Consider the following 16,611-nt stretch of genomic DNA (forward strand, 5'->3'; position numbering starts at 1 on the left):
GGGGACCCCAGTGCGCCCTGGGAGCGCTCCAGAGATGCCTGACTGCACGCAGTCTCCTCCCTCTCGAGCCCAGGCTCCGGGCGTGGGGAGGATCGGGCTGAAAGCAGGGTGTCACCTCGTAAAAGCGACAGGCAAGGGCTATTTTATGGGAAGGGAGAAGGGGCAGGAAGTGATGCTTCCCTCTCTGGCCACTCTGGGACAGAGAGCCCCAAGGAGGGAGCCCCATCTGGGCAGGGGACAACCAGGGGGACAGGGCAGGGTCAAAAACAGTCGGGTCTGAGGCTTTTAAGCAGGGCATGGGGACCCGCCGGAGCTGGGAAGGGGACCAACGGACCTGGGGATCCGGAGCTCACCTCCCGCCCGTGCTCTCCCGGAGCCCCCTCCGCAGTCCTGGGCTCAGCCAGCATCTCTGGCCCTTCCTTCCAGGCCGGGGGCTGGCGGGGGAGAGACTTTCTCCCTCGAAACACTTGATACCAACTTTGTTTTTTTGGCAAGAAAAATAAGCCTTGTTTGGAAAGGGGGGTTGGTGGTCGAGTGAAGGAGGGAAGGAGCGAGCCGGCGGCAGCAGAGCAAACTTTGCGGATTAGGTTTCAGCGCCTCCGCCCCACCCCCAGCCCCGCGGCGGTGATTTGTGTGCGGGGGTCTGTGACCCTGCGAGGCATCAAAAGGCCCGCGGGAACCGGCCGAGTTCAGAGGGACAGTGGGCAGAGGGGCGGCCTAAGACAACGCAGATGGTTCATATCAGCCGGGCCGGGCCAGCCTTGGGCTCGCAGCGTCTGCCCGCTAGCCTGGGCTCCTCGGCAGGGGAGAGGCCTGGGGTCTTACAGGGAGGCCAAGGCCTGAGCGGTAATAGGGGGACAGAAACGCAGCAGTCAATGGCCAGTGGGCCCCAGCTGAAAGAAGGCCAGGCGGCCAGTGACACCGTTCTTCCACCAGGCAGTCCTGACCCCATCCAGCTCAGGTGGAGCCTGACCTCCTGAGTAGCCTCGGAGAAGGGAGTGATCTTGAAAGGAGACCCTCCCGCCTCTTCCGAGAGGCCAGAATTTACCCCACCCCTGCCCTGCAGCAGCTGGGGCTCATCCAGGTCATAGTGCCCCTCCACAAGGGACCATTAGTAGCCTTTTTCCTCTCCAGGAGGTGCCCTGTCTTCTGCCTGCCTGCTGTGATGGGTTTGGGAAGCCGCCTTCTCTCTCTGACATTCATTCACTCATTCATTCATTCTATCCCTAATGTAGAATGCCCTTCCTCTCTCTGCACCCTTAGCCCTTCTGCCTGGCCTGGGCTAACTCCTTCCTCCCTCCTAGCTCCAAGGGAAAGCTAAGACAGAGGCTCACTCCTACCTTGGCCCAGAGCCTTGCTCTGGGGGCAGGGCCCTGTTTGGTTGGGGTGGGAGAGGTGCTTACCCACACCAGCCTTGGCTCTGAGCCTGCTGCCTCCCACCCCCAGAGCTGGAGTCCTGCTGTGGATAGCAGCATGCCCCGGCTTCCCTGCCCTGGTCTCCAGGACCTGGCTTCTCCTTGTCCTCCAGGGACCTCGGAGGACCAGGGCCACACCCACCACCAGGACCTTGGGCTGGTTTAGAATGTCCCAGCTGAAGGCCTCTTCAAGATCCTTGTAGAAATGGGAAAAGTGGGGCCCGGGTGTAGCCAGGACTTGCCCCAAATCTTAGTTGTAGCGGAACAGAAGCAGGAACCTCAGTCTGCCCTCTGCCAGGTTAGCAGTCTATGTGGCAACTCCACAATTCTTTCTAGAACTCTCTTCCAAACTCTGACTTTATCAGTGACCTAGTCTGTCCCCCTGGGCTGAGGTCACCGAGAGGGGAAGGTCCTATGATTCTGGTTCTTGAGAGGGGGTAACAGGCCTCCATGATGAAATGATTCTGCGAGCTTTCTGTATAGCACGTGGGTTTGGGAATTTTATCTTCTCAATTGGGACACTGAGGGACAAGAGCCAGGTGAGCACAGCGCCACATCCCACCACCTCTCCATCCTCTTAGTGTCAGGCTCCCAGACCCCCTGGGCTTGGCCCTTCTTCTCTACAGCAGGTCACAGGGAGGCCAGCAGCCTGGCCAGGGCCACAGAGGGCCACTGGGCTGCCAGGACCTCTCAGGGCTCCATCTCCCAGGGTCCCTGCCTTGGGGGAGCAGCTGACTGGGTCATCTGTGCACGGAAGACACATCTGTCCTCCACATGTTGGAGGCCGAACAGAGGACATGTGGTTTGGGACGTGTTATCTTAATCATATTTATTAACCAATCCTGAAATTAAAAAAGAGTTTGATATTGTTACAATTCGGAAAAGATCCCCAAATCTACACCGCAACAGATCAGGAGAGACTGCCGGCGACAGCTAGGTTCCTTTCAGCTGGGATCAGGACACAGCTCTGGAAGTTCTTTGAGTTGTCCTGGTGCGGTGGGATCGCTACGCTGTGAAGTAACACTTACCGCTTTCATTTTCCCAAGCAGAGATCTGAAGCCGAATCAATTACCCGTCTTGAGTGATAGTTGCTCTGTTGGAGTATGGTTCTAATCCTTATTAACATTCTCTAAAGTCAGGCATGAAATATGACTTTTGCACCACACTCTTTGGCATATGTTTTTCTTTTCCAGGATATTTTTCAGGCTATCTCCGAGCCTCACTGCTGTTCATTATTTTTGCCATAGGTCTAAAGTTGCCAGCCCCAGAGCCAGTCCCGCGCTGAGTACAGTCAAGGCGGGGGGGGGGGAATGACACATCTCCCCTCACAACGCAAATTGCTTCTGATTATTGAGCTTTGAATGTTTTCTTCCATCATGTTTTTATTAAAAACTCCAGCATATTTACGCTCGATGGTGTCTTCAATTAGGTTTTTTTTTTTTTAAGCCGGGGGTTCCCCTTTCTATAGCAGCATGTAAAGAAAATAGTTGTTATGACCGCAAAATTACCGTCCAAGCCTGGTTCTAGTAAATCTGGCCCTGCTTTGACAAGCCCAGCAGGCTGGGAGCTTTTTTTCCTAAGTGTTCCAGCTGCTGGGGAAACAGACCAGGGAGGAAGCCCACAGAAGCATCTGTTCCGCAGGGTACTCGGAGCTCCTCTCAGGAGCTAACACTTCCCAAGTTTGTGAGCTGCAGAAGGGGGCCTGGCTGCAGGGGGCTTGCTGATGGGCAGGCCCAGCCCAGACAGCACACAATAGCGGCAGGAACAGTAATAATCACAGCTGATGCTTGTTGAGGGGTTGTGGTTCCTCGGGCGCTGTTCTAAGCCCCTCACATTCTTTCCAGAGATACGAAAGGGGTACTGTTATTATTTTCATTTTCAGATAAGGCAAGAGGCACCGAGGAGTTGAGTAACTTGCCCAAGGTCACACAGCTAGCAAGTGGAACTGGGATTGGAGCCCAGGCATTCTGTCAGGAGAAAACTTTCAGCAACCCCTTTGGGAGGCAGATTGTGGCCCCTTGCTGCATTCTGTGCCCTGGTGGTGGCCCGGCCCCAGGCTAAATGTTATTTGTTGAACGGATGCTTCATAATTAAAGGCCAGTGTTCATAGCATGCTGCCTGTGGTAAAGGTTTCAGGGGGATCAGCTCATTGAATCTTCTCACTGCCCCGTGGCAGGTATTCTTATCATTTCCCATTTCGCAGCCTTGACCTGAGAGGTGCAACAGTTTTCCCCAAGGTCACGCAGCTTCAGGTAGCAATAAGAGCTACCGTCTGTCCTGGGCACGTGTTACGTCTAGGCTCAGGGCCAAGCCCTCGGCACCCCAGGTCTTAGTGAGAATTCTTAAAAGCTCTATTGCTTACCCAGATTTCCAGGTGACAGAACTGGGGCTCAGACAGGTGAAACCACATACCCAGGGTCACATAGCCAGTGGGGAGCTGCACCAGCATGTAGCCAGCATCTATAGGTGCCAAGACTTGACTGTTCCTCAGCCTTGAGGGGCCCGGGCTCGGGGGAGCATTGGGACCGACCTTCTTGGTGGGTCTCACTTGGGCTGAACAGCTGTCCTGGCAGTAGGTGGGGCATATTTTGGCCATGATGGGAGAAGCCTGTCTGTGACCTGCCTCATGCTGAGAGGGCATGGCATCATCCCATCTCAGCCTCCCCTTGCAGATGGGGAAACCAGGGCACAGAGAACTTAAGTGACCTGCCCTGGGTCACACAGCTAGGGAGCAGCTGATGAGAATCGCACTCTGGTGTTCCGGCTTTGAGGCAGTGTTTCTCAGAGACACTGACTCACCGTCTTCACCGTCAGCATTGTCAGCATCATGCATGACCGTCCCCGAGTGCCTTCTGAGTGCTTTGCAAATACCCAGTGACAGCAGGGCGGTTCCCAGAGGGAAGGTGCTTTTCCCAGTGTCACACTGCAAGATACAGCCGGCCAGGGTGTGCCCTCCTGCTCTAGGCATGGGGACAGGGGAGCAGGCCCAGCCCATGGATGGGATCCCTGCCAGCTCTCCCAGGGCTGCCTTTGCTCCTGTCCTGCCTCCTGGGCTTGGGCTGCCAGTACAGCAGCTCTGGGCAGGCTCCGTCTGCCCTTTGAAGGGGACAGCCGCCTGAGCCTGTCACTTTGAACTGCAAAGGGGCCTGCGGTGAGGGCCCGGCCCCCTCCCACTTGTCCCTGCCCGCCCACCCCTCCAGGTCTGGTTCCAGTCTGCAGGCCTGGAGCCGGAGGGGCGGGCAGGGCGGCAGCCTCCCTGTGGGATGTCAGCCTGATAAGTGAGCAGCACAGACCCCTGGAGGAGGATGGAGCAGGCCGCCCACTGGTCCAGCCGTCCCACGTGGCAAGAGTTCAAGCCAGTCATTGAGGTGCCATCCTCCCACAGACATGCTCTGTTTCTGCAGAGAAACACCTCCCCGAACATCAAAGATTTAAATTAAAATAACCGTGATGATAGTAGTAATAATAATAATAATAACTTATAAAAGGAAACATCTTGCCCTGGGGCACAGGGAGTGTCACGGAATCAACCACATGCCCTGCTTGGTGACTGCTCAGTGGCAGGAAGTCAGGAGGGGTATTAGGTAAGAGACGGGTGCACCTGGGCAGCTAGTTACCAGGAACCCAGCTAGGGGCCTTTTAGTTGCTCAGCCAGGTCCTGGCTAAGCTGGGCCAGGATGGGGCAGACCTACCCTGCCCTCAGAGAGCTCCTGGGCTCCATGGATGTCCTGGGGGTGGGGGCAGAGTTAAGCAGAAATCATGTCAGCACAGTCCCTGTGCCTGGAAATGTTGGCCTCTTCTCTGATTTTGTGACCCCAGAACCGATTCCTTGGGAGGCCGAGAACTTAACCAGACTCTTAGCCAAGTAGACAGAGGAAAGATGCCAGTGCTTTGGAGCTTCAGGGTTCAGAGTTCGATCTAGGCTCTGCCACTTACTGGCTGTGTGACGTTGGGTTAGGTGCTTTCCCTGTCTATGCCTCAGTTCCCTCAAAGTCTGTTGAGGACCAAGCACCTGCCTTAGGGTAATGATGAGATTTTAAAGGCAAAAGCAGGTGAAACGTCCTCAGGTTATGTGTGTGGCTCTCGCTGATATTGTTACTGATGCTCCCATAGTCCTTTGTGTTGGGTCTGAACAGGCATCTGGCTATGGATATACGTATCAGGCAGTCTCTTTGCCGGAGTTCATTGTGTGCACCATGCCTCGGCTAGAACAGGGCATGGCATGTAGTAGGTGCTCAGTTAGTATTGGAAGAAAGTATAGGGGACTAGCTCGTGGCTCGACTGGCTCGGCTGGATTCCAGGCTCAGCCTTTTTCTAGCTGTGTGACCCTTCTTTTAGCTGTGAACTCTAGCTGAGTTCCTCAGCTTCTCTTGTTGCTAAATCAGGGATAATCAAAACCCTAGCCTCTACGGTTGTTGTATTGAATGAGATGATGCGCGCGAAGAGCCGTCCTGGTAGATGTGAGCTGTTTTTGTTATCGAGAAGGGCAACGAGCAGGGGTCTGGTTAACCACGCAAGACAGCAAGGGTCTGTGTACGGCGTTACCCTGGGCAGGTGCCTGTGAGGTGAGAGGCTGGCGCCAAGGAGGATTTGGAGAGGGCATTCCGGGTAGGGGAACTGGTAGCAGGAATATTAGGGCTTAAATTGGTGGGCCGAGAAAAGTGGGCTGAGACAGTGAGTCTGACTGGAGGGACTGCCTGGGGGCTGCTGGGACCTGGGGCTGCAGAGCGGGGCGGGGGCCAGTAGCTATGCAACGGGGTTTGGATTTTATCCTGTGGGCAGGAGGGAGCCATTGAAGGTTATTGGACAGGGGAGTGACAGGACTGGAGAGGCACTTTATGGAGATGACGCTGGCAGCGTGTGCACAGGATTGGAGACTGGAGACAGGCAGGGGGAGGCTGCTGCCACCTGGGAGGCAAGGGCAGTGGAGGGGACTAGAGAGGGGACAGGTTCAAGCCAACTTGAGGAGGCAGCTCTGAGGGCCGAGGGGGGGTGGGCAAAGGGAGAGTCAGAGGGGCCTGGGGCTTGGAGCTGGGGTGACTGGAACCCCCAGGTTCTGAGCACTCTGGGCTGGACACAGCAAGGATGAGCCACTTGGCTGGGTCCTGGCCAGGTCCAGCTTCGTGGGCAAGTTAACCGGGCCCTCCACTTAGGAGGGCTTTGCACTCGGTTTAATGCTCTGCTGTCGCCCTCTTGAAATTCTTAATATGTTTTGAACAAGTGCCCTGCGTTTTCGTTGTGCGCTGGGCTCTGCAAATTACGTAGCTAGTCCCAGTCCGCAAGTCTCAGGCTCTGGGCTCTTGGAATTGAGGCCCGGGAGGGCTCAAGCTAGAACCAGGCCTACGGGAATTAAGGAGACCTCCCTCTCTACCGTTGGCCCGAGGCTTGTTCTCAGATGGCTTCTTCCTGCTGGCTCTCAGCTTGGCCTTCGAAGCCTTCCTCAGTCAGGCCCTGCCTCTTCTCTCATTCTCTGACCTCAGCCACCAGCTCACCTGCTGTTCCCACACATCTCAGACACTTGTCCACATCTAGGTCTTACTCAAGCTGTACTGGTTGTTGCAGGATGTGTCCCTGGCCTCTGTCGTCCTGTCTTCTTCTGGAGAAGTCCTCTGAAGGCCTGGCCCAGGAGTCACCAGTGTCACAGGGTCTCCCTGGCTCTCTCCATCCCACCCCACTGCCCTTGGCGGGGAGCTTGGGTCTGTCCTGCAGTGCTTGTTAAACATGCGGATTCCAACTCTCAGGGTGAAGCCTATGAATCTGCATTCCCAACTGGTCCCTGGGGTTGCCTGTGCACACTGGGGTCTGAGAACCTCTGCCCCAGGCACCCCCAAGCCTGGCACAGGGCCTGGTACTGGAGAGGTGCTCCGTGTCTGTCTACCAAGTGAGTGAATGAGCTGTGGTTGTCTGTCATCTCGATGCGTGCAGCCTCCCTGCGGCCCAGCCTGTTGCGTGGTGTGGAGTGGCATCAGTGGGTGACTCTAAATGGTGGTGGGCTGGCAGCAAGTGTGGATCTGGAGGAGGATTGGGAGGACACCTGACCATCCTAGGGACTCTGGCCGGGCCAGGGTTCTTCCCCTCCCCCTGAAACCCCAGGCTGTGGGTTGTGCCCTCTAGGAGACAGGAAGTAGGCAGAGCCCTTCCCCTCCCCCTCTTCCTAGAGGGCGTCTGCTCCCAGTGTGGTTCTCTTTGCACACAGTCATAACAGCATGATAGAGGTGGAGGGCTTTAGGTTTTGTTTCTTTACACTGCATAGCCACTGAGTTAGGACTTGAATGATTTCATTACACCCATACAGGTCTGTGAGGCAGGGTCTGTTATTATTCCCACTTCAGAGATGTGGAGACTGAGGCACAGAAAGGGGAAGTCAGCTGTCCAAAGCCACACAGCTTAGCTCAGTCTCTCCAGAGTTTGGCCTCTGAGATGTCTGATCCCCCTGTGGCTCCTGTTTGTGATATCCCAGGAAAGCAAATGCTCCGTGAGTATTTGGGGAAGAGAAGGAGAGTAGAAGGAAGCCCAGCCTACCCCCCCGTCCAACCGGAGGGACCCCTGCTCCAGGCAGGGCTGGGCTGGCACCATGAACCCAAGGTGAGCGGGACCATCACAGCCCGGTGTGCCTGGGGTCGGGGAGCGCAGGGGAACTCAAGGGAGGAGCAGCTGACTCTGGCAGGTGGGCTGTGAGGAGGCATCCAGAAAGCTCCGTGGTGGACCACAAGACCAGGAAAGCCTCCTTGCCCAGTGGTGACCAGACTCTGTCAAGAGGCCTGGATGGTCCAGTCTCCACAGATGGCATTCCAGAATCATAAGTGGAGCCCCTTCCATGCCAGGCCCGCACGGGCACTGGGAAGGCCTGGGGAGCAAGACAGACGCAAGCCTTGTCCCTGGGGAGTTCATGACCCAGGGGGCAGACAGCATGGAGGAGACCCAGCCAGACAGGCCCTGGGGAACTGAGTGGAGCGGGGTCCAACCAAGGGAAGACAAGTACAGATGCCAGCAGCAGGCCTGGCACATAGTAGGTGCTCAGGGACTGTTCCCATGACATTTTTCAGTTGTCCACCTACTACAACAGCCCCTTTAATTAGCGCCCCAGAGGGCCAAGCTCCAGGCCCTCCCTAATGCCGTGACAGTGCTGTCTTGGATGAGTCCTTTGACCTTTCTGAACCTCAGTTTCCTTACCTGTAAAATGGGTGCCACTTTTCTGAACCTCAGTTTCCTTACCTGTAAAATGGGTGCAACTTTCCTTACCTGTAAAATGGGTGCAACTTTTCTGAACCTCAGTTTCCTTACCTGTAAAATGGGTGCAACTTTCCCTCCTCTCCAGGTCGTTGGAAAGATTAACCATAAGAGGACGTGAAGGGCTTAGCACAAAGCTCATCACTCAAAAAAAAAAAAAAATAGAGCGAAGAAAAGAAATGTTTCCTTACAGCTGTTGTTGTGGCGGTCATTTTATTTTTATTAATAAGAATTCTAACAAAACAAGCCACGGGAAGGCCAGTCTACTCCCTCTGAGCCCTCCAGAGACTGACTTAGCTCCTTTTCTCCCCTCCCTCCCACCTCCTCAGGGCCAGCCCCCATCTCTGCTCCCACCCCCACCCCTGCACAGGGAACAGAGGTGACTCAACTGGTCCAGACCTTGCTGGAGCTCCAGCCTCAGAGGGGACAGAGCCAGGGAAAGGCAGGGATGCTGAGGATAATCCTGTGAGTGGAGGGCTGTGGTGAGGGGAGGGTCCTTAGGGATGGAGGAATGCTACCTTGAGAGGTGGGAAAGCCTTTACTAAGCAGGGGACATTTGGACAGAGCTGGGAGAGGCAGGAGGGGGGCTTTCCAGGCTCAGTGAATGGTGAGGGCCAAGGCCTGGAGGCGTGGAAGGCTGTGGCCTTCTTGGTGAAGCACAGAATCCCCTCCCTCCCCTTCCCTTCCTGCTCTGCCCCTGGCTGTCCTCCCCTCAGATTAGTGAGTGCAGTTTGGCTGATTTGGTTCAAGGTCTAGCACCTGCTACATGCAAGACTCTGGCTAAGCTTATCACGTGTACCCTATGGAGCCCAATGACACACCTGAGAGGTAGGTGTGATTATCATTCCCATTTTACAGGTAAAGAGACTGAGGCCCAGAAGTGGTGGGCAACTTGCCCAAGAAAGACCACACGGCTGCATCACAACCAGGTCTGACTCCAGCCTCTGCCCCTCCCCCATCCCTTCCACTCCCCTTTTAGTCAACTGCTTGTCATCCACTCGCTCATTGCCCACGCCTGTCATGTCACATGCGGAACAGGCACGACCTCCTGGGGCTCATACACAGACGAGGGTGTGTGGACTCTTGGGACTGGGGAGATTGGGAGCAGGTACAGGCGGAGGTGGACACAAGAAGTTTTTGAAAACCCACTTGCAATCAGAGGAGATGCTGGGGTGAGGGCGCTCCAGGCTGACGGGACTGCTTGGGCAGAGACAGAGAGGCTGGCAAGCCCCGACCATACTAATAATTCTGTACACACTGCTGATGACATGACCCCATCAAAACCTTGGAGGGGGCTTCCCTGGTGGCGCAGTGTTTGAGAGTCCGCCTGCCGATGCAGGGGACGCGGGTTCGTGCCCCGGTCCGGGAGGATCCCACATGCCGCGGAGCGGCTGGGCCCGTGAGCCGTGGCCGCTGAGCCTGCGCGTCCCGAGCCTGTGCTCCGCAACGGGAGAGGCCACAACAGTGAGAGGCCCGCGTACCGCAAAAAAAAAAAAAACAAAACCAACCTTGGAGGTTCAAAAGAATAAGTGTGTGTTTCAGAGCCTGGTGGTCCTGATCTTGGTTGCATTCCTTTCTGCCGTTTAACTGCCGTTTCTTTCCCTATAAATTGGGCAATCTAAAAACCCAGTTAAAAAAAAAAAAAAAAAAAAAAAAACCCAAATCAGGATTTTCAGCAAATGAAGAAATGGTAACTGCTATTTTTAAAGTAATAATAATAATAATGATAATAAAAGTCTCTGAAGTTACAGCTGAGGAAACTGGAGCTCAGAGAGTTTTAAGTGGCTGCCCTGAGGTCACCCAGCTGGGAAGTGGGTGGTTTGGACTCAGGCCTGGGGGCCGTACCTCTTGGTGTGGTGGGTTGCTGCCTCCCCCGGAAAGGAGGGGAGGAGAGCCCAAGGCCTGATTTGAACCCAGGCAGTCTGAGCCAGCACCTGCCCTGTGGGCTGCCAGCCCCTCGGTGGTGGACAGTGGGAGGCATTTCACTCCCTCGGCCCTGGAATGGGTGCGGGGCACGAGGAGCTTGGAAAGGCTCTGATGGAGGAAGAGTGGGACATTGTAGACCCTGGAGACAGGGCTTCTCTCCCAGACTAGGGGTGTGGAGGAGGGCTTCCTGGAGGAAGAGCTGTCTGCACTGAGAGCAGAGGGATTATCCAGGTAAAGGGGGGAGGGGAGCAGCTTTTGGGCCGGGAGGACAGCATGTGCCAGGGCCTGGAGGTGGGCCGTGCTGGGGCACAGGGAGAGGTCAGATCACAAAGGCTATTAAAGGCCGTGCTAGGAGTCTGGCCTTTACTGGGGGGCCACTGGAAGCCATGGAAGGATTCTAGGAGGACAGTGTCATGGTCAGATTTGAATGAGGAAATTTACTCTGATGGCTGCGTGGTTTGCAGGGGGAGCAGGGTGAGGCCCGAGAGGAAGCTGTGGACATAGGGAGGGGGCCCTGTAAGGCCGTGTTCAGGTGTGCACACCTGAATGCAGACGGCTGTAAGCACAGATGGCCACGGGCATCTGCATGGGTGTCAAGAGACCTGAGCTCCATGAGGGGGACTCGGTGAATATGTGGTGACACGTGTCAGTAGGCACCAGGCATCCACGTGTGTGTGCATGTACCTGGCATTCATCTGTGTGAGTCCGTCGGTGATGGTGGTGTGTCCCTGTGTGTTTTCAAGGCTATCTGTGTATGTGCACACATGACAGCTTGGGAGGTGGCAGCTCTCTGTCCAACCGTGCTGTCTGAGAGAGCCCCAGACAGCCTTGGGCCTGTTGGTGGAACCGTCCCAGCCTGGGTGGATACCACCTGGTCTTGACACCCCATCCCTGGCCAGAAGCTGTCAGCTCCGCCTCCGCTTAGCTTTAGTGCCATGTCATCTATCAAGGGGTTATCGCTGCTGTAAATTGTCCCGAGCAGTTTGATCGCCACAGTACCTGCCTGGCTCCCTGCGGCTGAGCTGATGGCAGGCGGGCGGCGGGCGGTGCGCGCAGCGCTCTGGCACAGGCAGCATCTGGAGAGGCAAGCTCTGAGCCTCCTCGGGGACCCTGGCTTATTCTCCTACATCTGAATGCCAGTGCATACGGCGGGCCGGCAGTGGGGAGGGACACCGCCTGTGTGTGTGTGTGTCCCTGCATGTGCTGCTGTGTGCCTGGGCATGCTGTGTGCCCGCACGCCGTCCTCTGTGCCCGTGACAGTGTGCCTACCCGTCACCGTGTCACTGAGCTCAGGTCTCAGGGTGCACACACGTTTGTATCTGTCTGCCTGTGTCTGTGTGTGTCAGCGTGGGAGGGCATGCTGTCACGAGTGTGTCTCCGTGTGTGTGTGTGGACGTGGGTAATTCCACGGCGGGTGGTGTATGCACGTGTCACGTGGGGAGATGCCGTGTGTAGGTGTGGGTGTTGGCCACAGCGGGCTGATATGGCAGGACACAGGGAGGGTGTACACACATGTCAGTGAGGGCACTGCGTGTGTGTGTGTGTCTGTGTGTGTTTGGACACAGGGGTTGGGTGCGATGGGTGGAGCAGCAGATGGCCCCTCCTGGTGTGTGACGTCCATGGCCACAGCTCTAAGAGCCCAGCCCAGGTTTTGGCAAGAATTTCCTCTCACTTTTGTCAGGGTCAGGAGGGTGGAGGGTGGGGTGTATGACGGATGGTGCTCTGGGGCTGCCGGCAGCGGGCAGGCGGCGCCCTCCTCACTCCCTTCCCAGTTGGGAATAGTCGGCAGCTCCTCTCAGGCCCCTTCCTCCTCTTCCTCTCTCCCTCCTCTCTCTTCTCAGGTGCTGGGCCCAGGCTTAGCTCCTGGGCCAAAGGTGTAGATACTGGGACACCCTCCCCGAAGCTCAGACCCAGACCCTGGGCGGAGACAGACACGCCCCCCTCCTCTTCCATGGCCCTGCCTGGGGGTCTACTTTGGGTCTATGGTCAAGGAGCCTCATCAGGGTGCCCAGGCTGGGGCCTCAGGGCCTGGAAACACATGGAAAGGGGTCAAACGGCACAGGGCCGGGGCAGGGGGCAGGTGTCTGGAAGCCCAAGGAGCCCCAGCCCAGGTGAGCCCCTGCTGGTGTCCCTGGCAGGTGGGTCACGGCAGGTGCACTCCAGTGGATGTGCCCCAACTGGTTTGTGTCCTCACAGGTGTGCCCCAGCCCGTGGCCCCCAACAGGTGTGACCGAGTTTCCCCGGGAGGAGCGAGCGGAGCCAGCCGCTGGGCCCGTGGGGCGAGTGGCTGAGCCTCCAGGGCTCCCAGTACCCACCCCCGGCCCGGAGGCCAGGGCCCTCCCACCGCTGCCACTGCCCCACCGGCAGCCCGGCCACCCCAGGGAGGTGACCCTGACCCCACCCGGCCCCCCACGTCCCAGCTCAGGGGCTCACAAAGGGAGAGGAGGGAAGAGAAAAATCGCAGAGATTTGTCTTGTCTGGGGCTGACAGCGGAGCGAGTGATTGCCAGGCCCGCTTGGCAGTTTTTAATCATTTTATCTCTGTTCTCGGCTCTCCAGGGAGACAGCCAGTGCTTAGCAGTCTGCTCAGAAAGACCTCAGGGCGCGTGGCGCAGCGGCGGCTCCGAGCTCCCATTATTAGCTGTGCTCTTCGGAGCGCGCTCCGATCTCTCCCGGGGGAGCCGGTGAAAAATTAACACGGGCCGGCGGCGCGGGCGCCCGATGTAACTGTAATTACTCCATTGATATTCCTCACACAATAGCGCTGTCATCAGTCATTTACATAAACTTTCTCTCCGCAAAGACGGGCGGAGGTGCCTAATCCTATTGGGTGCTTCCACTGCATGCATTATACATGGCAGGGGGCCCCTAGGTGCGAGGGGAGGGGAGAGATCCGGGGAGAAGAGAGGGGAGGGGAGGGGAGGGGAAAGAGAGTTGGGGGGATCATTGGAGAGGAAAGGAATGAGGAGAGGAAGGGACTAGGAGAGGCCGGGAGGAGAGGAGGGGAAGGGAGAGATGGTTGGAAAAGAGGAGTGGAGAGGAGGGAACCAGGAGGGGCGCTAGGGGAGAGCAAAGGGCCGGCTGGGCGGAGCGGGGGCCAGAGCCAGGAGCCACCCTGCGGAGGGCGGGGTCCCCGTGGGCTGGAGCCCAGCGGGGCTGGGGTCCCGCTTTACCCGATGAGGGTCCCCCTGAATCCGGGGCCGGCCCACCAGGTTTGGGCAAGGGAGGCTCCTCTGTTGCGGGGGAGGGAGGGCAGGTGAACCCGATCCTCCGAGGGCCCCCAGCAAAGCCTTGCCCCGGATTCAGGGACCGTCCCCCACTCTTACCCGCCCGGAGGGCCAAGCCCTAACCCCTGCCAGGCATGTGGCTCAGGCTGGAGGCTCTTCGGCTCCTAAGGAGTTAAAACCTCCCTGGAAATTTCCCCTGTAATGACCTAATTAAAGACTTGGGGGGAGGGGACACCTACTCCAGGGTGAAAGCTAATAACACCCGCCCAACAATAATAATCCTGGTGGAGCCCCCCCATTTTTGCTGTAGCCTCAGCCCGCTTCTGACCACCCTCACTTGACCCCCTCCTCTGGTATCTGGGGCGGGCCAGGGGCTGAGCCCCCAGCTGGGCAGGGAAGGGCTCCGGATGGGACCAAGGGGAGAGGTCCAGGATAGTCAAATTTCTGTTGCTGAATATTTAATGAAGCCTGTGCGGTTTATTTGGTTGGCCTGTCGATTTTTATTCTTCTGTCAATAGCTTCTCATATGTGGGGCTGTGATGATCTTTAGCAGGGCCTCTCCAGGGATGGCTGCCACTAAATGCAATTATGGATTTTATACCTCAATGTGTTTGATATTTCCACTGATCTAATTTGCAGCCTGGTAGTTTATTGTTTGGCATTTTAATGGCGTTCAAATGCTATGGGAAATTTGATTTCTTTTTATAATTCCTCTTAACGCAGTTAATGTGGGTGGTGGGATGGCCCAGATTTTAGAGTCCAATGTATAGAAAAAAGAGAAAAGAACACACCCTGTATATGTTTAGGGATGTGTCCGTTGAAGGGAGATGTCCCTTTGAGCTGTGGAGCCCAGGTGCCTGCACGCCTCGGGGTGGTGACCTCTGATGCTGGTGTGGGGAGCTGGGGCTCAGATGTAGGGGAGCTCTTGGTGGCCCCCCGGGGCTCAGGCAGAGGGCCCAGCACGCAGTCCTTTGCTCCCGTTGCCCTGAGCCCCGTGGCCTGTAGGCCTTGTCACAAGACCTCTCTGAGTGGCTTTAGGTCACTGCCCTGTCCAGTTTTGAGCAGCTGCAGAGTCAGGGAGGCCAGCCCTACCACTGCCACCAGTTTTTGTGGCCTGTATCTGAGGGCAGGGGCTGTACCAGTCCTGGGACTTTGAGACCAGGGGTGATTTTGTGACCTGCCTGTCATCTGTGTGACACGTTCTTGTGGGGCCTCAGCCACATTCACCAAATGTGTCAAGTTCCAAGTCTCAGGTCAGGGCAGTCCCCACTTCGGCCCCTGCATGCACCTCTCCTTCCTGGCCTCCTTGGGAAGGCTAGGCATGGGCGCATGGCCAGGGCAGGCCCTGGCTGCCCCATAGCCCAGACCTGGGTTCCTGGAGGCCGTGCTGGTTCTTTTCAAGGCTGGACTAGAGCAGAGAGGAAGCTGAGGTCCGCGGAGCAAGGTGGAGGACCCCTCACCTCCTTGGGGCAGTCTCCATGAGCTGAGCCACTTCCTTTCCTGACAGTGAGTCCACAGGCTGAGCTCTGGGCACGAGGGGCCTTCTGCCCTTGGTTAGTGGGGTACAGCCATGCAGGACACTGGGAGAGCCTACTGCTGGGAGCTGCCCGCCTGTAGCAGGACAGCTCGGGCTGGTCTACCAGCAAATGCCCTAGATTTTCTAAAACATCTTCTGGGGAAAAAGAGTCCAGAAAAGCTCAGGAAGCTCTTCCAAGTGGCATGCCTGGAAGCGAGCAGGGAAAATGGTCCAAGGCGGGTAGACTAAGTTCCTGTGTCCTGGGTTCCCAGGCTCCACTGGGCAGGCCAGGCAGCCTGGCCCAGAGAGCAAGGAGGGAGCTCATCCTCAGGCCTTCCAGAGGGTCTGTCCAGGCTCCCTGTAGCCTGCAGAACTGTGTGCCGAACAGCACGCTGAGCACTTTGCATACATCATCTCATCGCATCCTCAGGAAGTGCAGGTACCATTGTGTTATCCCCGTTTCACAGAGGCATAGACTGAGGCTCTGAGAGTTTCACAACACCTGCCTGAGGCCACAGTGATGGCAGGGCCAGAACAGGAACCCAGGTGTGTGTCGCTTCAGAAGCGCCGCTCTTGACCACATGCCTGATAGTACGTTCTTCCCAGGGCCAGGCTGGGCATGTCTGCGCCAGGAGAGCTGTCACCCCCTAGCTGGGGGCCCTCGTCCTCAGCGCAGCTGACCCTCGTTTCTGTCCCTGGCCCAGGCTACCTCCGTAATCCACAGGGCTGCTGGCTTAGGCATAGTGGGTGGGTTCTGTCTTGGGGAGAATTCTGTACCTTTTGGAAAGGAATGGCTGTCCTTCCCATCCTCCTGGGGGATTCTGACCCTGCCACCTCTCCCAGGTTTCTGCTGTGTCCAGTCCATCTTCTGCATGGCTGCTGTCCACAATGCCAGGCCCGCCAGCTTCTTGGCCGCTTAAATGTGAGCAGTTACAGTAAGAGCTCACGCTCATGAGTTCCTACTCCAGGCCAGGCCCTGGGCCAGCACTTCCCACGCATTCCCCCACAACTCCATGAAGCAGGGGCCATGGTTATCCCCATTTTACGGATGAGGAAACTGAGGATCAGAGAGGACACATTCCCGCTAGGGGCCTAGTACGACTCAAAGCTTTCCCTCAACATCCCTTCCAGTTAGAACAATTATATTATTCCATAGCTTTCTTTTGTGTCTCATGCCACCGAATTGTGTTCATGTATGTGTCCCCAGCCAGCCTCAGAGGCCTGACAGGGCAAGGGCTGGGTCTGTCCTGCTCATAGTCTGCCTGCTGCTGTAACGGGGCCTGGCACGCCTCAGATCC

The 16,611-nt window shown here is 56.9% G+C and overlaps 1 protein-coding gene across 2 annotated transcripts in view; it reads left to right on the forward strand.

Annotated features, from left to right (window-relative positions):
• The window catches only part of LMX1B (LIM homeobox transcription factor 1 beta), an 80,052-nt gene that overhangs the window by 11,836 nt on the left and 51,605 nt on the right, over nucleotides 1–16,611 (forward strand). The window lies entirely within an intron of this gene.

Source organism: Phocoena phocoena, chromosome 6, assembly GCF_963924675.1.
Source record: "Phocoena phocoena chromosome 6, mPhoPho1.1, whole genome shotgun sequence".
Taxonomy (NCBI): domain Eukaryota; kingdom Metazoa; phylum Chordata; class Mammalia; order Artiodactyla; family Phocoenidae; genus Phocoena; species Phocoena phocoena.